Genomic DNA, 20,985 nt, shown 5'->3' with positions numbered 1-20,985 from the left:
GATACCCCTCAAAATTACTGTGCTCTTTCTCCCTTGGCATGATGCTTTCCGGGGTCTCCTCCACCACTATATCTTGTACTTCCTCCTCCTCGCTAACATCCTCCACATCTCTGAAAAACTCCCTTTCCTCCTCTCTTTCCTTGAGGACTGCTCTGCCCTCCTTCACCTCCACCAAAAGTATATTCTCTTTTTTCATTTCTTCATATTCCTCTTTTGTAATGTTTTTCCTTTGGTGCATTACTTCGTCTAATCTTTTAATAATTTGCTGATCTGTACTTCCTCTATGTTGCTTCCTAAAAACTTCTACCCAGAAATTTACTTCCCCTACTGCCCTCTGAAACTCTCCCATTTTCTCCTTTAAAACACTTCCACTTGGTATTTCTCCTATCTGTTCCTTTCCTATCTTCGCAACCCTCTCTACTTTCTCTCTAGGCCCCTCTCTCTTCTCTCCCTCTTGGCCCTCCTTCCCTTCCACGCTGTCTGCTTCCTGTTGGCTTTTACGTTTTTGGGGCTTCTTTTCCCCAACTGTAACCTCCATTTCCTCCTCCTGTTCTTCACAAGACTTCCCCTCCCTCCCCTGTGCATCATGAAATTCCATACTTTCCCCCCAGTTTGGGGCAGGCGTACTCACAGACCCTGCTTTCCCACCCTTATCCACTGCCTGATCAGAGTCTCCTCCTTCCTTCTTTTCCCCACCAAAACTTTGGGCAACAGAGTCCAGAAAAAAATCTTCCTCTTTCTTTTCCTGGGCGTCACTCTTTTCTAAGTGCTCCAGGTATATCTCCGTCAGTCTAAGATCAGTCTCTATCTCAGGGGTTTCCTCCACCTCCGAGGTCTCCTTGTTCTCATCTATCATCAGGGAGCTCTCACATTCGTCTCTCCCCCGATCAGGACTCATAGCCTGAGCATAGCTTTTTTTCCTGGTGCATTGTCTTGCCAAATGTCCACCCTCCCCACACAGATCACATCTCCTGGGTACATCACATTTATTTGCTGTGTGCCCTTCTTTTCCACAATTACGACACACTTGACCTGTTTTTTGGCAGTTCTCTCTGGTATGCCCGTACTGTAGGCAATTCCGACAATACAAAGGTTGTCCTGGAAAAAACAGGAAACCTCGATTTCCCCCTATGCTGAAGCTTGAAGGGGGGTTCCTGACTCCTCCTGTTCCAGTCGGGTCTGGCATAAAGCGGACCCAGAACCTTCTTTTCCCGTTAAAGATCCGAAACGAATTCTGCAGTACTTCTCCGCCTCTCACCGATGTACAATACCGCTTTAAAAACATCTGGATTTCCTCTTTCGGCACATACGGATTGTACATGTGGACCGTTACCGGCCGTTCGTCCATCCGAAAGCTAGGATATATCTTTATCCCCCGCATGCTGGGATCTCCCATCAGCTCCTTCATCTTCTCAAAGCAGTCCAGGCATTTTCCTTCCTGATAAAAGGTCACATCGAAAGTGCCTTGACGCTGGAAATCTTGCAGGCAATAAATCTCCTCTGCTTCCACGCCAATCTTCCGAAGCATCTCCACCACGATAAACTGCAACGAAATCCGTCCTCTCTCTTCCTCGTCGACGGCAACACGGATTGTGTTCCTCAAATGCGCCCAAGACGCCATCTTGTCTTTTGGATCGCCCTCCGAATCAGCTCGGGATGGCGTGTCACCCCAAAAGCAGCATGCGGCTTAAGACTCTTTCGAGCCGATGCCGCAAGGCCAAGGTGACACAGTCCCAGCTAAGCCCCTGACCCAGACACAATGATCTGAGCCAAAAGGCCGAGAAGCGATAACCAGAAATGGGCCCCCGCCTGAGCGCCGCCCGACGGCCGGGGGCGCTATGCTTTAGGGAGAAGGGCAGAGGGAGCCGCTGGCTGCCCGCTCGCCTCCTCCCCCAGCAGGCATGCCTCCAGTCCCTCCGCTCCTTCCGACACAGCCCCGGGGAGTCTATGCAGCAGCGGCGGCGACGACGACGACGGATGCAAAAGCCAAAGACTTTCTATGGAGTAAAGAAAAGCAGCCGCACACACTGCTGGGGGGCCCGCATGGCCAGCAAACAGCCAAAAAGGCACATGCTTCCAGTTCTTTTTCCGGCACCAGGCTTCGTCTGCTTATTTGCATAGGAACCGCCCACTTTTTCTCTGCTAGCCGACTCGTCTGGGCTGCCATGAAACTCAGGCAGCAAGCAAGCAGCCAGTGGCTGGGCTTTTCAGTTCAGGTCATTTCAGCCAGCCAGCCAGCCAGCCATTGTGACAAGAAGCCAGCAAGTCAAGGCATTTGCTGCTTGCTGCTGCAGTGTTTGCTATGCAGGCTATTTGGATACAGCTTCAACAGGAGTTTCTTAGGCATCTGCTCGTTCGGACTGAATTAGGCTAGGCAGCAGGCGGCACTCCTGCTCCATGCGAGGAGGAGCTGAAAAGAAAAGAAAGTAAGAAGCCACGCAAAAGAGCAAACAAGACACAGCAAAAAGAAGGAGGCTTTATTTTGTCGTCATTTCATCTTCTTCTTTCTTTGCAAAAGAAAGAGCCAAAAATGCATGTTTGTTTTTTTTCTGTCAGACGGTGATTTGTTTCTATTTTTTGATACAAGCCAAATATCCCCAAAGGGAAGTGCACCGGTCCTGGAGGTACTGCAATACCAGGTCAATGCGTGGAGTGGACAGAGCAAGCTCTTCTTCCATCTCCCTGTTCTAAAAATCCATTTAATATATGGTCCCCAGATAGGGGACGTATCAGATATTAAACTGATAAGAACAGATTTTTTTTTTTTTTTTTTTGTTTTTAAATGTTTATTCACATTTCAAAATATTTACAAACAGTAAATAAGCAAACCATTTCCACAAATAAATCAAACATTCTAACAGAAACTTCAAATTTCTTAATTCCCAAAAACACCTCTATGTACAAAAAATTTACATTATCTCACATTTTAACACCCATATATTACATATTCAACATCAAGATACATATTCAGCAAAGAAAAGGAAAAACAAAAAACTTTTCAAAATAATAACAAAAACCCCTTTACATGCAATAACCCCAAACAACAAAGATATTCATCCAACACACTGTTTTCACTTCCTATACGTAAACTCAAAACTTAGAATAGTTCATTCCCTAAGGAAAAACTGAAATCACTAACATATAGTTCCCAAAAAGGTTGGATCCCGTGTTGCCCTTTCCTTCTTCTTTCTTATTCGTTCCATATAGTCTTTTGCATAAGTTTTAAAGGCTGGCTCTGTCCTCTGCTTTCTCATTTGAATTACCTTTTCTAATAACTCTATTACTACCATGTAGTCAGCAAAAGGGTTTATCTCTTTCCAAAAATTCAGCCACCCTTCTCCATCCCCCACTATCTCTTGCACTTCCTCTACTTTCTTTCTTATCATTTTTTTGGAAAAAGATTCTACCCCCACCCTACTCGAGCTCGCTCTCTCTTCGTTTGCCACTATTTTGGTACATACTTCTACTATGCTCTTTTGTTCTACCTTCTTTTGGCTACTTTTCCCTTCCGTTAATTTTGTTACTCCCTGTTTTGGAGTCCCCCCTACGAAATCGCTATCACTCTCACCAATACCTGACACTACTCCCTCTTCACTCTCACTCCTACTTGTTCCACCTACTTTACGTCTTGGTGTAGCGCTTGGCTTCCTCCCTCTTTCCTCCTCTTTTCCTTTCCTTCCTATAGTTACAGGATCTGCTACTTCACTCTCTTCTGAACCACTCAGCCCTTTTACATCCCTTCTTCCAACTCCACTCGGGCCTATCTTCACTTCTCTCTCCTCTTCCACTTTCTCTACCTTGTCTCCCTGCCCCTTCCTAATAGGTCTGCTCTCATCACTTCTGCCTATCCCATCTAAAATCTCCGGGGCCCAGTCTGTAAATACTATGTCTTTCTCCTCTCCCCCCACACAACGATCTTCCAGGGTTTCTTCCACCATTGTTACCTCTGGAGAGACCACCAAATCACGAGTTTCCTCTCCCTCACTAATACCCATATCTTGCTCAAATTCCATCCACTCTTCCCCCTCTCTCCCCTTGTATACTCTTTTCCCATCTCTAAATTCTAGCCACTGTACCTCTTCTTTTTTGCTTTGCTCATACTCCTCTTTAGACATATTTTTCCTTTGACACATCAATTTATCTAGTCTCTCTGTAATTTGAGCATCCTTGCTCCCAACATGTTGTTTTCTAAACACCCACACCCAAAAATCCACATCTCCAACTGCTTTCTGAAACTCTTCCATTTTCTCTAATAAAACCTTCTGACTTCTCACTTCAGCAGCTTCCCCTTCGGGTGTTTTCTCTATTTTCTCCCTTGGGCCCTCCCCCTTTATCTCTACTTGTCTACCCTCCGTTACATCTACCTCTTGCTTACGTTTTTGAGCTTTTTTTTCCCCCACAGTTACCTCCATTCCTTCCCCCTGCTCTTCCTGGGTCAAAACCCCCACACTCTGCACCTCTTGTACCTCCATTTGATCCCCCCAACTCGGCTGTGCTGCCCCCAAAAGATCTGTTACTGACCCCTGGGTGAGAACTCCCAATCCATCTCCCCCCCCCACCTCAAAACTTCGGGCTATTGCTTCTACAAAAAGCTCTTCCTCCCTCTTTTGGGTCTCCGTTGGCTGTCCCCCCCAAGAACTGTCCATTCCCCCTTTTTGGAAAGTGTCCTTCATATCCGTTCCCCCCCTCGCCGCCCGTGCATAGCTCTTTTGCGGGCACTGGCGGAAAAGATGGCCTCCTTCCCCACATAAGTCACATTTCTTAGGGACACTGCAGTGGGATGCCATATGTCCCTCCTCTCCGCAATTACGGCACACTGCCCCTATTTTCTCACAGTCGACTCTTGTGTGGCCATACTTGAAGCAGTTCCTACAATAGGTCGGCTGTCCAGGGTAATTGAGGAAACCCCTGTTTCCACCGATGCTGAAACTAGCCGGGGGGTGCATTATGCCTCCAACACATGATGCATCTGGCCTGAAGCGCACCCAAAACCGCCTTTTGGCATTGAACATGTTGTACGGGTTCTTCATCTCAATGCCTCCTCTTACCACCGTACAGTATCTTTTCAAAAAGAAAATGATATCTTCCTTCAAGATGTACGGGTTGTACATGTGAACAACAACCGATCTCTCATCCATCATATAGCTTGGTGCAATGCTGATCCCACGCATATTGGGCTCTCCTGCAGCCTCCTTACATCTCTGCAAGACGTTCAGGCAGTCACATTCTTCGCAAAGGGTCAGATCGAATATTCCTTGCCTCGGGAAATCCTGCAAGCAGAAGATCTTTGCCGCATCCAGCCCCACGATCTCTCTCAGCACCTTCTCCACGAAAAAGGTAAGACCCACTCGATCTCTCTCCGTCTCCACGACCTGGAACCGCAGCGTGTTCCTCAGGCTCGCTCCCGCAGCCATCGTTGACGTCCTCGCCTTCCCGAAGAGCTTAGGTGCGGCACCCCGAAAGCAGCATGTGACTTAAGCCCTGGGGCGATGTCACAAGGCAAAGGTGCCGGCCCTTCCCTCTCTCTGATGGCCTTCTGGTTTCAGACACTTGGTCTTAGCCAAAAGGCCGAGAAGCGATAACCAGAAATGGGCCCCCGCCTGAGCGCCGCCCGACGGCCGGGGGCGCTATGCTTTAGGGAGAAGGGCAGAGGGAGCCGCTGGCTGCCCGCTCGCCTCCTCCCCCAGCAGGCATGCCTCCAGTCCCTCCGCTCCTTCCGACACAGCCCCGGGGAGTCTATGCAGCAGCGGCGGCGACGACGACGACGGATGCAAAAGCCAAAGACTTTCTATGGAGTAAAGAAAAGCAGCCGCACACACTGCTGGGGGGCCCGCATGGCCAGCAAACAGCCAAAAAGGCACATGCTTCCAGTTCTTTTTCCGGCACCAGGCTTCGTCTGCTTATTTGCATAGGAACCGCCCACTTTTTCTCTGCTAGCCGACTCGTCTGGGCTGCCATGAAACTCAGGCAGCAAGCAAGCAGCCAGTGGCTGGGCTTTTCAGTTCAGGTCATTTCAGCCAGCCAGCCAGCCAGCCATTGTGACAAGAAGCCAGCAAGTCAAGGCATTTGCTGCTTGCTGCTGCAGTGTTTGCTATGCAGGCTATTTGGATACAGCTTCAACAGGAGTTTCTTAGGCATCTGCTCGTTCGGACTGAATTAGGCTAGGCAGCAGGCGGCACTCCTGCTCCATGCGAGGAGGAGCTGAAAAGAAAAGAAAGTAAGAAGCCACGCAAAAGAGCAAACAAGACACAGCAAAAAGAAGGAGGCTTTATTTTGTCGTCATTTCATCTTCTTCTTTCTTTGCAAAAGAAAGAGCCAAAAATGCATGTTTGTTTTTTTTCTGTCAGACGGTGATTTGTTTCTATTTTTTGATACAAGCCAAATATCCCCAAAGGGAAGTGCACCGGTCCTGGAGGTACTGCAATACCAGGTCAATGCGTGGAGTGGACAGAGCAAGCTCTTCTTCCATCTCCCTGTTCTAAAAATCCATTTAATATATGGTCCCCAGATAGGGGACGTATCAGATATTAAACTGATAAGAACAGATTTTTGTTTTTCAAAGTTTTTATTCAAACATAAAGATAAAGTTTTACAATTTTTTCACTTTTCGAAAAATAACAAAAAAACCGTATACATTGCATTTAGCATATACACACAATTTCTACAAAACCTACATTCCATAATTCCACATATATCTCTTTCTATTTCAGACCTTTCAAATTTAGTGTACATTTAATTACGATATAAACACTCAAAAAATTCCACAAAATTCCAATTTATCAAAACAATAAACTTTCTATACTAAGTATTAATAAAGCACTCATTTTTCACACTTCAGACATATATAATAATTCCTTAACATCCTATTTTCCCTACTAAACTTTCCAATACATTTATATATACCCACCTAATTCATAATACCCATATATTCTATACCCACATCTTTTCAAACCATACCCCACTAAACATATCAAAGAAACAAACAGAAAACTTGACATTTTTCCGAACATACTTTCCATAAATACAGAAATTATCTCTGTGACAATCATATTCATTCAGAACAAAACCTACATTTCATAATTTCACATATCTCCCTTTCTCTTAAATAATACATTTCATACAAGCAATAAATACTTGATACTTTTACATTTCATACAAAACAAAAAGAAGTAAATTTCAGGAATTCATTCAAAATCTCTTCTGTTACTTTTCAAAACACTTTTTACTTACTTTACAAAAAAATTTGTCAAAATATTTTCTTTATCACTCCAAAAAAACTTCTGGTCTATACCTAATCACCTCATAAAAATCATCAATCATTTTCCTCTTTAAAACCTTTATGGCTTTCTTTAATTGCTTGTCATTACAAAAATAACTCCACGAGACTGCATTCTCTGCTCCCCACTGGAATACTTTTTCTATTCTCTCCACCTTTTCCCTTTCCTCCTCTTTTTCTCTTGCCTCCTCCTCCTCAAACGTACCTTCTTCTTCTTCTTCCTCTCCCCCTTCCATTTCCTCCCCCTCTACCTCCACAGACACACTCTCTTCCTCCAGCTCATCTTCCTCCTCACTATCCTCCCCACTACCCTCAGACTCATTTTCCTCCTCCTGCACGCTGATTTTCCCCTCCCTTATACTGTCCCCTTCCCTTTCATCCTTATCTTCACCACACGATACAGTCTCTCTATCTGTTTTAATACAATTCTTCTCCTCCTCCCCCCTACTGTCTCCCTCCCCACTATCCTGTCCACTACTCTCAGACTCACTTTCCACGTCCTGCACGCTAAATCCCTCCTCCCCCATGCTGTCCCCCTTTCCTTCATCCTTATCTTCACCAACAACTACATCTACCTCCTTTATTCTTTGCTGCCTCTGTTCTACTACCATTTCTCCAGATCTTATTTCCTTCTCTTCCTTACCCTCATCTAAAACTTTCGGCACATTTTCCCATCTACATGTTTTTGTCTCTCGCACATGAGTCTTTTTGTGACACTGACGAGCCAAATGTCCCGTAACACCACAATTGTCACATCTCTTTGGTGCGCTACAAAGCGCCGCGACATGTCCTTCCTTGTTGCAATTCCGACATATTCTCCCATTGGGCCTCCCTGGATACCTCAGGAAGCCTTTGTTCGCTCCAATACAGAAATAGTCCGGGGGGTGCATCACTCCCCCTCCATTCTCAAAGTCCAGTCTGAAACGTACATTAAACAATCTTTCGCCGTTAAAGATCCCGTACATGTTTCTTTGTTTTCCACCACCACCCACCACCGTACAAAATCTCTCCAAAAACGCTACAATTTCTTCTTTTCCCACAAAAGCATTGTACATATGTACAAGCATTGGTCGCTCCTCCAGCAAAAAGCTAGGCACTGCACGAATCCCTCTCTTTTCCAGGTCAACTGCTCTCTTCTTGCAAGCCTCATACACATTGCCGCACTCCATCTCTTCTCCAAACGATACATCATAAATCCCCTTCCTTGGGAATGCCTGCAAGCAGTAAATGCTGCCGATATCCACTTCCAGCAAATCTCTCAGGATCTCCTCCACGATGGCTTGGAGTCCCACACGCCATCTCTCAGCCTCCACCACCAGGAGTCTGATGGTGTTTCTTCCCGAACTTCCAGCCTCCATCTTTATCTTCTCTCCGTCCAAACCGGCCTTCCAGGGTCAGGTGCGGCACCCCTATAGCAGCATGAGGGTTTAGTTCCTGGGGAACGATCCCTCAAGGCCAAGGTGCCGGCCCCTCTCCTTCTCTCTCTCCTGATCGCCTCCCGTGCTCGAGTTAGCGTGACTCCCTCATAGCAGCAAGGGTCTTAAGCTCCCCAGGAAGCGATGACCCAAGGCCAAGGAATCACAGACTCAGCAAACCTCTCAGCCCAGACACTTGATCTGAGCCAAAAGGCCGAGAAGCGATAACCAGAAATGGGCCCCCGCCTGAGCGCCGCCCGACGGCCGGGGGCGCTATGCTTTAGGGAGAAGGGCAGAGGGAGCCGCTGGCTGCCCGCTCGCCTCCTCCCCCAGCAGGCATGCCTCCAGTCCCTCCGCTCCTTCCGACACAGCCCCGGGGAGTCTATGCAGCAGCGGCGGCGACGACGACGACGGATGCAAAAGCCAAAGACTTTCTATGGAGTAAAGAAAAGCAGCCGCACACACTGCTGGGGGGCCCGCATGGCCAGCAAACAGCCAAAAAGGCACATGCTTCCAGTTCTTTTTCCGGCACCAGGCTTCGTCTGCTTATTTGCATAGGAACCGCCCACTTTTTCTCTGCTAGCCGACTCGTCTGGGCTGCCATGAAACTCAGGCAGCAAGCAAGCAGCCAGTGGCTGGGCTTTTCAGTTCAGGTCATTTCAGCCAGCCAGCCAGCCAGCCATTGTGACAAGAAGCCAGCAAGTCAAGGCATTTGCTGCTTGCTGCTGCAGTGTTTGCTATGCAGGCTATTTGGATACAGCTTCAACAGGAGTTTCTTAGGCATCTGCTCGTTCGGACTGAATTAGGCTAGGCAGCAGGCGGCACTCCTGCTCCATGCGAGGAGGAGCTGAAAAGAAAAGAAAGTAAGAAGCCACGCAAAAGAGCAAACAAGACACAGCAAAAAGAAGGAGGCTTTATTTTGTCGTCATTTCATCTTCTTCTTTCTTTGCAAAAGAAAGAGCCAAAAATGCATGTTTGTTTTTTTTCTGTCAGACGGTGATTTGTTTCTATTTTTTGATACAAGCCAAATATCCCCAAAGGGAAGTGCACCGGTCCTGGAGGTACTGCAATACCAGGTCAATGCGTGGAGTGGACAGAGCAAGCTCTTCTTCCATCTCCCTGTTCTAAAAATCCATTTAATATATGGTCCCCAGATAGGGGACGTATCAGATATTAAACTGATAAGAACAGATTTTTTTTTTGTTTTTAAATGTTTTATTCACATTTCAAAATATTTACAAACAGTAAATAAGAAAACATTTCAACAAATAAATCATTGTTACTTCACACAATCAAACATTCTAAAACTAACAAAAAAATTCATATTTCTTAATTTCCGAAAAACATTACAAACAGTAAATAAAATACCTTTCAAACAGCCTGAATTTACAAGCGTAAACCTCCCCCACACAATCTTTTCAAAAAAAAACATTTCACATTATTTACAATAAATAGCAATTTTTCCAAATAATACATTCCATGCCCACCTTGACACTTTTCTTTCATATTCACATATTTACAAAACAGTAACTAAGAACACTTTCCACAAACACCTCCCATACATTCCCAAAAACACTTCTATTACCTATCTTATTCCCACTTTTGAACAGATAAACATCATATACTTCCCAAACTTTAGATCAATAACATCTATAAATTTCACAAAATCCAATCTATCAAACAATAATCCCCACCTCAGACCTTTTTTCCCCCCCTTTTTTTTTCCCCACGAAACATTAAAAATAAATCCAATAAGGCCTTATTTAATTGATTTGCACTGCATATCTCCACCCACCATTCTGCTCTTTCTGATCCCAAAAAAAAAACTTCTTTCATTCTTTCCATTTTTTCCTCAAAAGACACCTCCTCCCAATCACTCTTTCCCTCTTCCTCCTCCTCTCCCCCTACACTCTCTTCCTCCTCCTCATCCTCCACCAAAACACCCTCTTCCTCTAAAACCAACTCACTCTCCTTCCCACTATCCTGCCCACAGTCCTCAAATTCCCTTTCCTCTTCCTGAACACTGATTTCTTCCTCCCCCACACTGTCTCTTTTTCCTTCATCTTTATCTACACCCACACCTAAAGAATCCTTCTCTATTCTTTGCTGACTCCTCTCTCCTTCCCTCTCTTCCTCACTATTTTCCTGTCCACTGTCCTCTCTCTCCTCCTCTCCCCTATCTTGTACACCATCCTCAGTCTCGCTTTCCACCTCCTGCCCACTGACATCTTCAAAATATACATTACAATGGTTGTCCCCCACCAAAACGCTGTCTAACGAAACAGGTACTGCATATGCCTTTTTTAACCCCGTCTCTCTTGCCGCTGGTGCATAAGTCCTTCTCTGGCAAAACCGTGCCAAATGTCCAAACTCTCCACAGAACGTACATCTTCTTGGTTCACTACATTTTGCCGCAATATGTCCTCTCTCTTGGCAGTTATGGCAAATAATTCCAAAAGGCTGGCCTGGGTACCTTAGGACGCCCTTATTTGTCCCGAAACAAAACTTAGCCGGGGGGTGTAACACTCCCCCTTCACTCTCCGGACTTCGTCTGAACCGTACTCTATACAGTCTTTCACCGTTAAAAATTCCGTATCGGTTCTTTCTTTTCTCTCCCCCCTCCACCACTGAACAAAACCTTTTCAAAAAGGCCTCGATTTCCTCTTCTTCCACAAACGGGTTAAAAACGTGCATAATCAACGGTCGCTCCTCTAGCAAAAAGCTAGGCACTGCACGGATTCCCATCCTTCTCAGGTCGCTTGCTCGCTCCTTACATTTCTTGTAAGCCTTGACGCACTCCTCTTCTTCTGCAAAAGACACCTCATAACAGCCCTGCCGCTGGAACGCCTGCAGGCAGTAGACATCTGCGCCGTTCACCTCCAGCATGTCTCTCAGGATGACCTCCACAATGCTGCAGAGTCTCACTCGCCGTCTCTCCGTCTCTGCCACCAGGAACCTGATGGTGTTCCTCTCACAGGACTCGCTCTCCATCTCTCTCTTCTCCATCTGTCCGGCCGTCCAGGATCAGGTGCGGCGCCCCTATAGCAGCATGAGGGTTTAGTTCCTGGGGAACGATCCCTCAAGGCCAAGGCGCCGGCCCCTCTCCTTCTCTCTCTCCTGATCGCCTCCCGTGCTCGAGTTAGCGTGACTCCCTCATAGCAGCATGGGTCTTAAGCTCCCCAGGAAGCGATGACCCAAGGCCAAGGAGTCACAGACTCAGCGCAACCTCTCAGCCCAGACACTTGATCTGAGCCAAAAGGCCGAGAAGCGATAACCAGAAATGGGCCCCCGCCTGAGCGCCGCCCGACGGCCGGGGGCGCTATGCTTTAGGGAGAAGGGCAGAGGGAGCCGCTGGCTGCCCGCTCGCCTCCTCCCCCAGCAGGCATGCCTCCAGTCCCTCCGCTCCTTCCGACACAGCCCCGGGGAGTCTATGCAGCAGCGGCGGCGACGACGACGACGGATGCAAAAGCCAAAGACTTTCTATGGAGTAAAGAAAAGCAGCCGCACACACTGCTGGGGGGCCCGCATGGCCAGCAAACAGCCAAAAAGGCACATGCTTCCAGTTCTTTTTCCGGCACCAGGCTTCGTCTGCTTATTTGCATAGGAACCGCCCACTTTTTCTCTGCTAGCCGACTCGTCTGGGCTGCCATGAAACTCAGGCAGCAAGCAAGCAGCCAGTGGCTGGGCTTTTCAGTTCAGGTCATTTCAGCCAGCCAGCCAGCCAGCCATTGTGACAAGAAGCCAGCAAGTCAAGGCATTTGCTGCTTGCTGCTGCAGTGTTTGCTATGCAGGCTATTTGGATACAGCTTCAACAGGAGTTTCTTAGGCATCTGCTCGTTCGGACTGAATTAGGCTAGGCAGCAGGCGGCACTCCTGCTCCATGCGAGGAGGAGCTGAAAAGAAAAGAAAGTAAGAAGCCACGCAAAAGAGCAAACAAGACACAGCAAAAAGAAGGAGGCTTTATTTTGTCGTCATTTCATCTTCTTCTTTCTTTGCAAAAGAAAGAGCCAAAAATGCATGTTTGTTTTTTTTCTGTCAGACGGTGATTTGTTTCTATTTTTTGATACAAGCCAAATATCCCCAAAGGGAAGTGCACCGGTCCTGGAGGTACTGCAATACCAGGTCAATGCGTGGAGTGGACAGAGCAAGCTCTTCTTCCATCTCCCTGTTCTAAAAATCCATTTAATATATGGTCCCCAGATAGGGGACGTATCAGATATTAAACTGATAAGAACAGATTTTTTTTTTTTTTTTTTTTTTTTTATTTGCATATTTGAAAAATATACAATTTGACATTTTTGTTTTACATTTTCTTTTTGAACAAAAATTATATAATAAAAATTATTTCTTTCATAACTTTCCAAAAGAAATTCTCAATTACTTCATACAAGAAAATTCAAAATACATTCTAATTTCCAAAAACTTCTCCCATATATTTACCGAACCCATTACATCCTTTCTATTTCATTTATATTTCTATTTTTACCCTTACTTTCCCAAGAAATACATTCTACTCATCCCACTTTCCTTCTACTTTTCCATCACATATTATTTTTATATTCTTTCATTACATTTTCTTTTCCTTTTTCTTCTTAATTTCTTTACATAATATCATACCTCTACTTCTTTATTAAACCTCCTTTCTTTACTTTTGCTTATTTTCTCTGCTTATTTCTTAACATTACTAAAATTTCCCACATTCCTCCTCTTTAGTTTTTCCAAACCATCCCATATATATTACATTTTTCATAATTTCCAAACAAACAAATAACACTATTACATTTTGTTACTTCACAACACATTCCCATTTTTCTCTACTTTTCCATACCCCACTAATCCAAAAAAACTTCAAATTCCATAACAACCGTTTCATTCCATATATGCAATTTTCCCTTCCATTATTTTAAACAAAACCCCATCTTTTCCCTTTAAACCTCTCTATCCTTCCTCTTAGATTTTGCACGCCAAGCTAGAAATAAATCACCTAGAACTTCTCTTACTTTATCTTCTCCTCTTCCTATCCCCTGATGAGCCTTAACCCATGCTTCAGCATCCTCTATTTCCTTTTGAAACATTTCTATCATTTTTTTCAGTTTCTCCTTAAAAGGCCTCGTATCTTCTGATTCCACAACAGGTCCCAATGGGTCTAACTTGCTTCTCCAATCATTTTGCTCCCAGAACTCTAACTTTTCCTCCCCATTCCCTTCGTCACTACCTTCCATTTCCTCCCCAGACACACTTTCTTCCTCCTCCTCCTCCTCCTCCAACACACTCTCTTCCTCTTCCTCTGCCCTATACTCATTACTACTATCCTCCTTCTCCTCCCCACTATCCTGTCCACTACTCTCAGACTCACTTTCTACCTTCTGCACACTAATTTCCTCCTCCCCCATACTGTCACCCTTCCCTTCATCCATACTGTCCCCCTTTCCTTTATCTTCTTCGTCTACATCACTAAACTGTCTTCCCCTATCCCCCTTCTTCTCCCTTTGCTGACACTGTTCCTCCTCCAAAACATCCCCACCCCCCAAATCCAAATCTTTCTTTGTCTGACTCCTCGGATTTAACTCAGTCTTTTTTGTCCTTTGCACACAGGTTCTTTCCTGGCACTGATGCGCCAAATGTCCAGTAATTCCACAAATAAAACATCTCTTCGGCACTCTACATTCTGCTACAATATGTCCTTCCCTCGCACAATTGCGGCATATCACTCCCAAAGGCTGCCCTGGATACCTCAGGAAGCCCTTGTTAGTCCCGAAACAAAAACTGGCAGGGGGGTGCATCACGCCCCCTGTACTCCCCTCATTTAGTCTGAAACGTACTCTATACGATCTCTCTCCATTGAATATTCCGTATGAGTTTTTCCTTTTCACACCACCACCCACCACATAACAAAAACTTCTCAAAAAAGTCTCAATTTCTTCTTCCTTCACAAAAGCATTGAAAACATGTACCATCATGGTGCATTCTCCTAGCAAAAAGCTCGGTACAGCTCGGATACCCATCCTCTTCAAGTCGCTTACTCTCTCCTTACATCTCACGTAAGCTCTTGCACATTCCTCTTCTTCAATAAATGATACGTCGTAATAGCCCTGGCGCTGGAACGCCTGCAGGCAGACGACCTCCACGATGTTCACCTCCAGCATCGCCCTCAAGACATCCTCCACGATGACGCTGAGTCTCACACGCCATCTCTCCGACTCTGCCACCAGAAACCTGATGGTATTCTTTATGCAGGTCTCACTCTCCATCTTCCTCATCTTCCGTCAATCCGTCAAAACCGGCCGTCCAGGATTAGGTGCGGCGCCCCTAAAGCAGCATGAGGGTTTAGTTCCTGGGGAACGATCCCTCAAGGCCAAGGCGCCGGCCCCTCTCCTTCTCTCTCTCCTGATCGCCTCCCGTGCTCGAGTTAGCGTGACTCCCTCATAGCAGCATGGGTCTTAAGCTCCCCAGGAAGCGATGACCCAAGGCCAAGGAGTCACAGACTCAGCGCAACCTCTCAGCCCAGACACTTGATCTGAGCCAAAAGGCCGAGAAGCGATAACCAGAAATGGGCCCCCGCCTGAGCGCCGCCCGACGGCCGGGGGCGCTATGCTTTAGGGAGAAGGGCAGAGGGAGCCGCTGGCTGCCCGCTCGCCTCCTCCCCCAGCAGGCATGCCTCCAGTCCCTCCGCTCCTTCCGACACAGCCCCGGGGAGTCTATGCAGCAGCGGCGGCGACGACGACGACGGATGCAAAAGCCAAAGACTTTCTATGGAGTAAAGAAAAGCAGCCGCACACACTGCTGGGGGGCCCGCATGGCCAGCAAACAGCCAAAAAGGCACATGCTTCCAGTTCTTTTTCCGGCACCAGGCTTCGTCTGCTTATTTGCATAGGAACCGCCCACTTTTTCTCTGCTAGCCGACTCGTCTGGGCTGCCATGAAACTCAGGCAGCAAGCAAGCAGCCAGTGGCTGGGCTTTTCAGTTCAGGTCATTTCAGCCAGCCAGCCAGCCAGCCATTGTGACAAGAAGCCAGCAAGTCAAGGCATTTGCTGCTTGCTGCTGCAGTGTTTGCTATGCAGGCTATTTGGATACAGCTTCAACAGGAGTTTCTTAGGCATCTGCTCGTTCGGACTGAATTAGGCTAGGCAGCAGGCGGCACTCCTGCTCCATGCGAGGAGGAGCTGAAAAGAAAAGAAAGTAAGAAGCCACGCAAAAGAGCAAACAAGACACAGCAAAAAGAAGGAGGCTTTATTTTGTCGTCATTTCATCTTCTTCTTTCTTTGCAAAAGAAAGAGCCAAAAATGCATGTTTGTTTTTTTTCTGTCAGACGGTGATTTGTTTCTATTTTTTGATACAAGCCAAATATCCCCAAAGGGAAGTGCACCGGTCCTGGAGGTACTGCAATACCAGGTCAATGCGTGGAGTGGACAGAGCAAGCTCTTCTTCCATCTCCCTGTTCTAAAAATCCATTTAATATATGGTCCCCAGATAGGGGACGTATCAGATATTAAACTGATAAGAACAGATACTACACTTGATCTTAGCCAAAAGGCCGAGAAGCGATAACCAGAAATGGGCCCCCGCCTGAGCGCCGCCCGACGGCCGGGGGCGCTATGCTTTAGGGAGAAGGGCAGAGGGAGCCGCTGGCTGCCCGCTCGCCTCCTCCCCCAGCAGGCATGCCTCCAGTCCCTCCGCTCCTTCCGACACAGCCCCGGGGAGTCTATGCAGCAGCGGCGGCGACGACGACGACGGATGCAAAAGCCAAAGACTTTCTATGGAGTAAAGAAAAGCAGCCGCACACACTGCTGGGGGGCCCGCATGGCCAGCAAACAGCCAAAAAGGCACATGCTTCCAGTTCTTTTTCCGGCACCAGGCTTCGTCTGCTTATTTGCATAGGAACCGCCCACTTTTTCTCTGCTAGCCGACTCGTCTGGGCTGCCATGAAACTCAGGCAGCAAGCAAGCAGCCAGTGGCTGGGCTTTTCAGTTCAGGTCATTTCAGCCAGCCAGCCAGCCAGCCATTGTGACAAGAAGCCAGCAAGTCAAGGCATTTGCTGCTTGCTGCTGCAGTGTTTGCTATGCAGGCTATTTGGATACAGCTTCAACAGGAGTTTCTTAGGCATCTGCTCGTTCGGACTGAATTAGGCTAGGCAGCAGGCGGCACTCCTGCTCCATGCGAGGAGGAGCTGAAAAGAAAAGAAAGTAAGAAGCCACGCAAAAGAGCAAACAAGACACAGCAAAAAGAAGGAGGCTTTATTTTGTCGTCATTTCATCTTCTTCTTTCTTTGCAAAAGAAAGAGCCAAAAATGCATGTTTGTTTTTTTTCTGTCAGACGGTGATTTGTTTCTATTTTTTGATACAAGCCAAATATCCCCAAAGGGAAGTGCACCGGTCCTGGAGGTACTGCAATACCAGGTCAATGCGTGGAGTGGACAGAGCAAGCTCTTCTTCCATCTCCCTGTTCTAAAAATCCATTTAATATATGGTCCCCAGATAGGGGACGTATCAGATATTAAACTGATAAGAACAGATTTTTTTTTTTTTTTTTTTTTTTTTTTTTTTTTTTATAACATTTTAGAATATATCTCTTCTAAAATAGAAAACATATCAACGTAAACTCCATCATTTTATGTTCTACACCATTCAAATTTTAAACATTTCTATACATCTCTCTTTTTCCGAATACTAATTGAGGACCCTGGTTTTATTTTCAAACCTGCTTCAACTGAACTTATATTTTTCTCTATCAGTTCTAAATTTGAATTCTCGTTTGCATTATCCCAAACTAGTAAAAGTCTTTGGAGTTCTCCTCTGTTGTTTATCTCCTGTTCTTTCTCTCTTGCTTTCTTCTTTTCCAAAAAAAGTCTTTCCCTTTCAGCTGTTTCCCTAGCTGTATCTTCTTCTCCACTCGTTCTGCTTACTTTCCTCTGTACTTTCCCTTTCCCCTGCATTTGATCACTTCCCTGACTTTTTTGTGAGGATGAACTATCACTCTCACTACCCTTCTGTTCCATACTTCCCCTTTTGCTGGGGCCTGCTTCCGTACCTGCCTCAATTTCTGCTTTCTTTTTACTCTCCTTTTGCCTGCGTTTTAAGGCTTTCTTTTCTGAACCTCCGACCTCCATCTCTTCCTCCTGTATTGTACTCTTTACCTCTTGTCCTTTCCCCGTCTCTAAAACTCTCACAGCTTCTTGTATTGCCTCTAAACCTCTGTATCCCTCTTCCCCTTCTGTCCAGTGGGGACAAAACTTATCCCCCAAATCTTCTTGAGAGCTTTCCATTGGACTAACAACTTCTAGAGCCTCATACACTTCAATTTTCCCTTCCAAGCTTTGACTTTGCTCACCCTCCACCCTCTCTGATTCTTTCCTTTCCATTGAGCCCTGTACCCCCTGCCTTTGAGAAGGAAGGTCTGTTTGCATAAACTCTGGGGTTTCTCCCACCTCAATCACCTCTTCCTTTTTATGCTGGGTCTCCCCCTCACCGCTTAGCTCAAACTCTTGCACAATTTCACATGTTTTTGCCGGCGCCCCCCCTCCTTCACCAAAGTCTTTTACAGTCTCTCGAGCCTCCTCTTCTCTGCTGGCTCTTGCCATATGGGCGTAAGTTCTTTTCGGACATTGCCGAGCCAAATGCCCCCTCACACCACAAATATCGCATTTCTTAGGCACCGTACACATGGCGGCGCCATGCCCCTCCTCCCCACAATTCCGGCACACCATTTCTTTCTTCTCACACCTTTCTTTGGTATGCCCAAATAAATGGCACTTCCTGCAAAACAGGGGTTGTCCAGGATAGTTCAAAAAACCCCTGTTGCCACCAATGCTGAAACTGGCTGGGGGGTGCATCACTCCCCCTATACGTCCCGGATCCTCTTTAAAATGAACCAGGAAACGTCTTTTGCCATTAAAAGTTCCGTAGAAATTCTTCACTTCCTCACCCCCTTTAACCGTCGTGCAGTATCTCTTCAGAAAATCCGCGATGTCCTCCTTCTGCACAAAGGGGTTGAACATATGGACCGTGACTGGCCTCTCTCCCAGCGTAAAACAAGGAATCACTTTGATCCCCACCATTGCTGAATGTTTTTCCTTCTCTCTGCTCCTTTCATAAGCGTTCCAGCAGTCGGCTTCTGATCTGAACGTCACATCAAAGATCCCTTGGTTCGGGAAATCCTGCAGGCAGTACACGTCTCTGATGTCCATCTTCCATAAATCCGTCACCACCATCTCCACGATGTACTTCAGGCGAACTCGGTCTCGCACGGCCTCCTCGACTAGGAGCCGGATCGTATTCTTTACAGCCATCCATGCTGCCATCGTCCTTCTTTGGTCAGCTCTGGTGCGGCACCCCTATAGCAGCATGCAGCTTTAGCTCTTTCGAGCGATGCTGCAAGGCCGAGGTGCCGGACCGTCGCCTTCCCGTTGGACCTCCTGACCCAGACACTTGATCTGAGCCAAAAGGCCGAGAAGCGATAACCAGAAATGGGCCCCCGCCTGAGCGCCGCCCGACGGCCGGGGGCGCTATGCTTTAGGGAGAAGGGCAGAGGGAGCCGCTGGCTGCCCGCTCGCCTCCTCCCCCAGCAGGCATGCCTCCAGTCCCTCCGCTCCTTCCGACACAGCCCCGGGGAGTCTATGCAGCAGCGGCGGCGACGACGACGACGGATGCAAAAGCCAAAGACTTTCTATGGAGTAAAGAAAAGCAGCCGCACACACTGCTGGGGGGCCCGCATGGCCAGCAAACAGCCAAAAAGGCACATGCTTCCAGTTCTTTTTCCGGCACCAGGCTTCGTCTGCTTATTTGCATAGGAACCGCCCACTTTTTCTCTGCTAGCCGACTCGTCTGGGCTGCCATGAAACTCAGGCAGCAAGCAAGCAGCCAGTGGCTGGGCTTTTCAGTTCAGGTCATTTCAGCCAGCCAGCCAGCCAGCCATTGTGACAAGAAGCCAGCAAGTCAAGGCATTTGCTGCTTGCTGCTGCAGTGTTTGCTATGCAGGCTATTTGGATACAGCTTCAACAGGAGTTTCTTAGGCATCTGCTCGTTCGGACTGAATTAGGCTAGGCAGCAGGCGGCACTCCTGCTCCATGCGAGGAGGAGCTGAAAAGAAAAGAAAGTAAGAAGCCACGCAAAAGAGCAAACAAGACACAGCAAAAAGAAGGAGGCTTTATTTTGTCGTCATTTCATCTTCTTCTTTCTTTGCAAAAGAAAGAGCCAAAAATGCATGTTTGTTTTTTTTCTGTCAGACGGTGATTTGTTTCTATTTTTTGATACAAGCCAAATATCCCCAAAGGGAAGTGCACCGGTCCTGGAGGTACTGCAATACCAGGTCAATGCGTGGAGTGGACAGAGCAAGCTCTTCTTCCATCTCCCTGTTCTAAAAATCCATTTAATATATGGTCCCCAGATAGGGGACGTATCAGATATTAAACTGATAAGAACAGATTTTTTTTTTTTTTCTTTTTAATGTTTTATTCACATTCATATTATTTACAATAAATAATAAACTTTTTCCGAAAATCATCACATCCACAAAACAACTTACATTTCATATTTACATTTCTTCAAACACCATACTGTATACACATTTATTCACCTTGCACATTAACTCCATAACTTCGTCTTATCCATCACATATTTTTCCCTCAAAAACAATACTATTAATCCAAAAAATTTCTTCAAGAAAAACTATTCTAATCAGCAATTCATATTTCTTAAATCTCCATAAACATCACCAAGTGCCCGACCAATACATTTTATACATGTATAAATCAAATTTTCAATTTACCATTTCCACTACTATCACAAACCTACATTTCCCTTACCTCCTTTGTCTATATTTTTCATTACATGCTATTTGTCTAACTAAATCATCCTTGTATCTCTTTTTTTCTGCCTCAAACTCCTTTGGTGACATTCTTTGCTTGTGAGATAGCACCGACTCTATCGTTCTTACTATTTGGTTTATCCCCCCAAACGGGTTTGCTTCCTGTATCATCTTTACCCATACTTTTGCCTCTCCTACTTTCTCCTCAAACTCCTCTACTTTCTTGTCAAGATATTTTTTTCTTTTTTTTTCCTCCCAGCTTTCGTCAAAAAACTCTGCCACTTCTTCCCCACTCACTTCACTAACCATCTCTTTTTCCCCAACTATCTGACTACATATTTCTACAATTTTCTTCTGTTCTACCCTCATTTTCCCCTCAATTTTCCTTGCTATCTCCTGTTTTGCCACAACTTTTGAGGATCCCCCTGTCTCCATAGCTTCCATCTTACTAGAACTTTCTCCCTCGCTTTCGCTCCTACTTGTCCCCCCAAC

General features: G+C 46.3%; 4 non-coding genes and 3 pseudogenes across 4 annotated transcripts; all 7 read right to left on the bottom strand.

Annotated features, from left to right (window-relative positions):
* Window positions 1-2,602: 2,602 nt before the first annotated feature.
* Window positions 2,603-2,806, bottom strand: LOC142500231 (U2 spliceosomal RNA; annotated as a pseudogene).
* A 3,587-nt stretch (window positions 2,807-6,393) lies between these two features.
* LOC142500034 (U2 spliceosomal RNA) lies at window positions 6,394-6,585 on the bottom strand. Its single transcript, XR_012802784.1, has one exon. It is a non-coding gene; the product is annotated as a U2 spliceosomal RNA (small nuclear RNA).
* A 3,145-nt stretch (window positions 6,586-9,730) lies between these two features.
* LOC142500741 (U2 spliceosomal RNA) lies at window positions 9,731-9,926 on the bottom strand. The gene has a single exon (XR_012803265.1). It is a non-coding gene; the product is annotated as a U2 spliceosomal RNA (small nuclear RNA).
* A 2,850-nt stretch (window positions 9,927-12,776) lies between these two features.
* On the bottom strand, window positions 12,777-12,975 carry LOC142500156 (U2 spliceosomal RNA). The gene has a single exon (XR_012802830.1). It is a non-coding gene; the product is annotated as a U2 spliceosomal RNA (small nuclear RNA).
* A 3,071-nt stretch (window positions 12,976-16,046) lies between these two features.
* LOC142500696 (U2 spliceosomal RNA) lies at window positions 16,047-16,237 on the bottom strand. The gene has a single exon (XR_012803226.1). It is a non-coding gene; the product is annotated as a U2 spliceosomal RNA (small nuclear RNA).
* Window positions 16,238-17,050: 813 nt separating this feature from the next.
* On the bottom strand, window positions 17,051-17,257 carry LOC142500292 (U2 spliceosomal RNA; annotated as a pseudogene).
* Window positions 17,258-19,958: 2,701 nt separating this feature from the next.
* On the bottom strand, window positions 19,959-20,139 carry LOC142500272 (U2 spliceosomal RNA; annotated as a pseudogene).
* Window positions 20,140-20,985: the final 846 nt, after the last annotated feature.

Source organism: Ascaphus truei, chromosome 7, assembly GCF_040206685.1.
Source record: "Ascaphus truei isolate aAscTru1 chromosome 7, aAscTru1.hap1, whole genome shotgun sequence".
Taxonomy (NCBI): Eukaryota; Metazoa; Chordata; class Amphibia; order Anura; family Ascaphidae; genus Ascaphus; species Ascaphus truei.
Note: the sequence above shows the minus strand (reverse complement) of the source record. Positions and strands in the feature narration are given on the sequence as shown.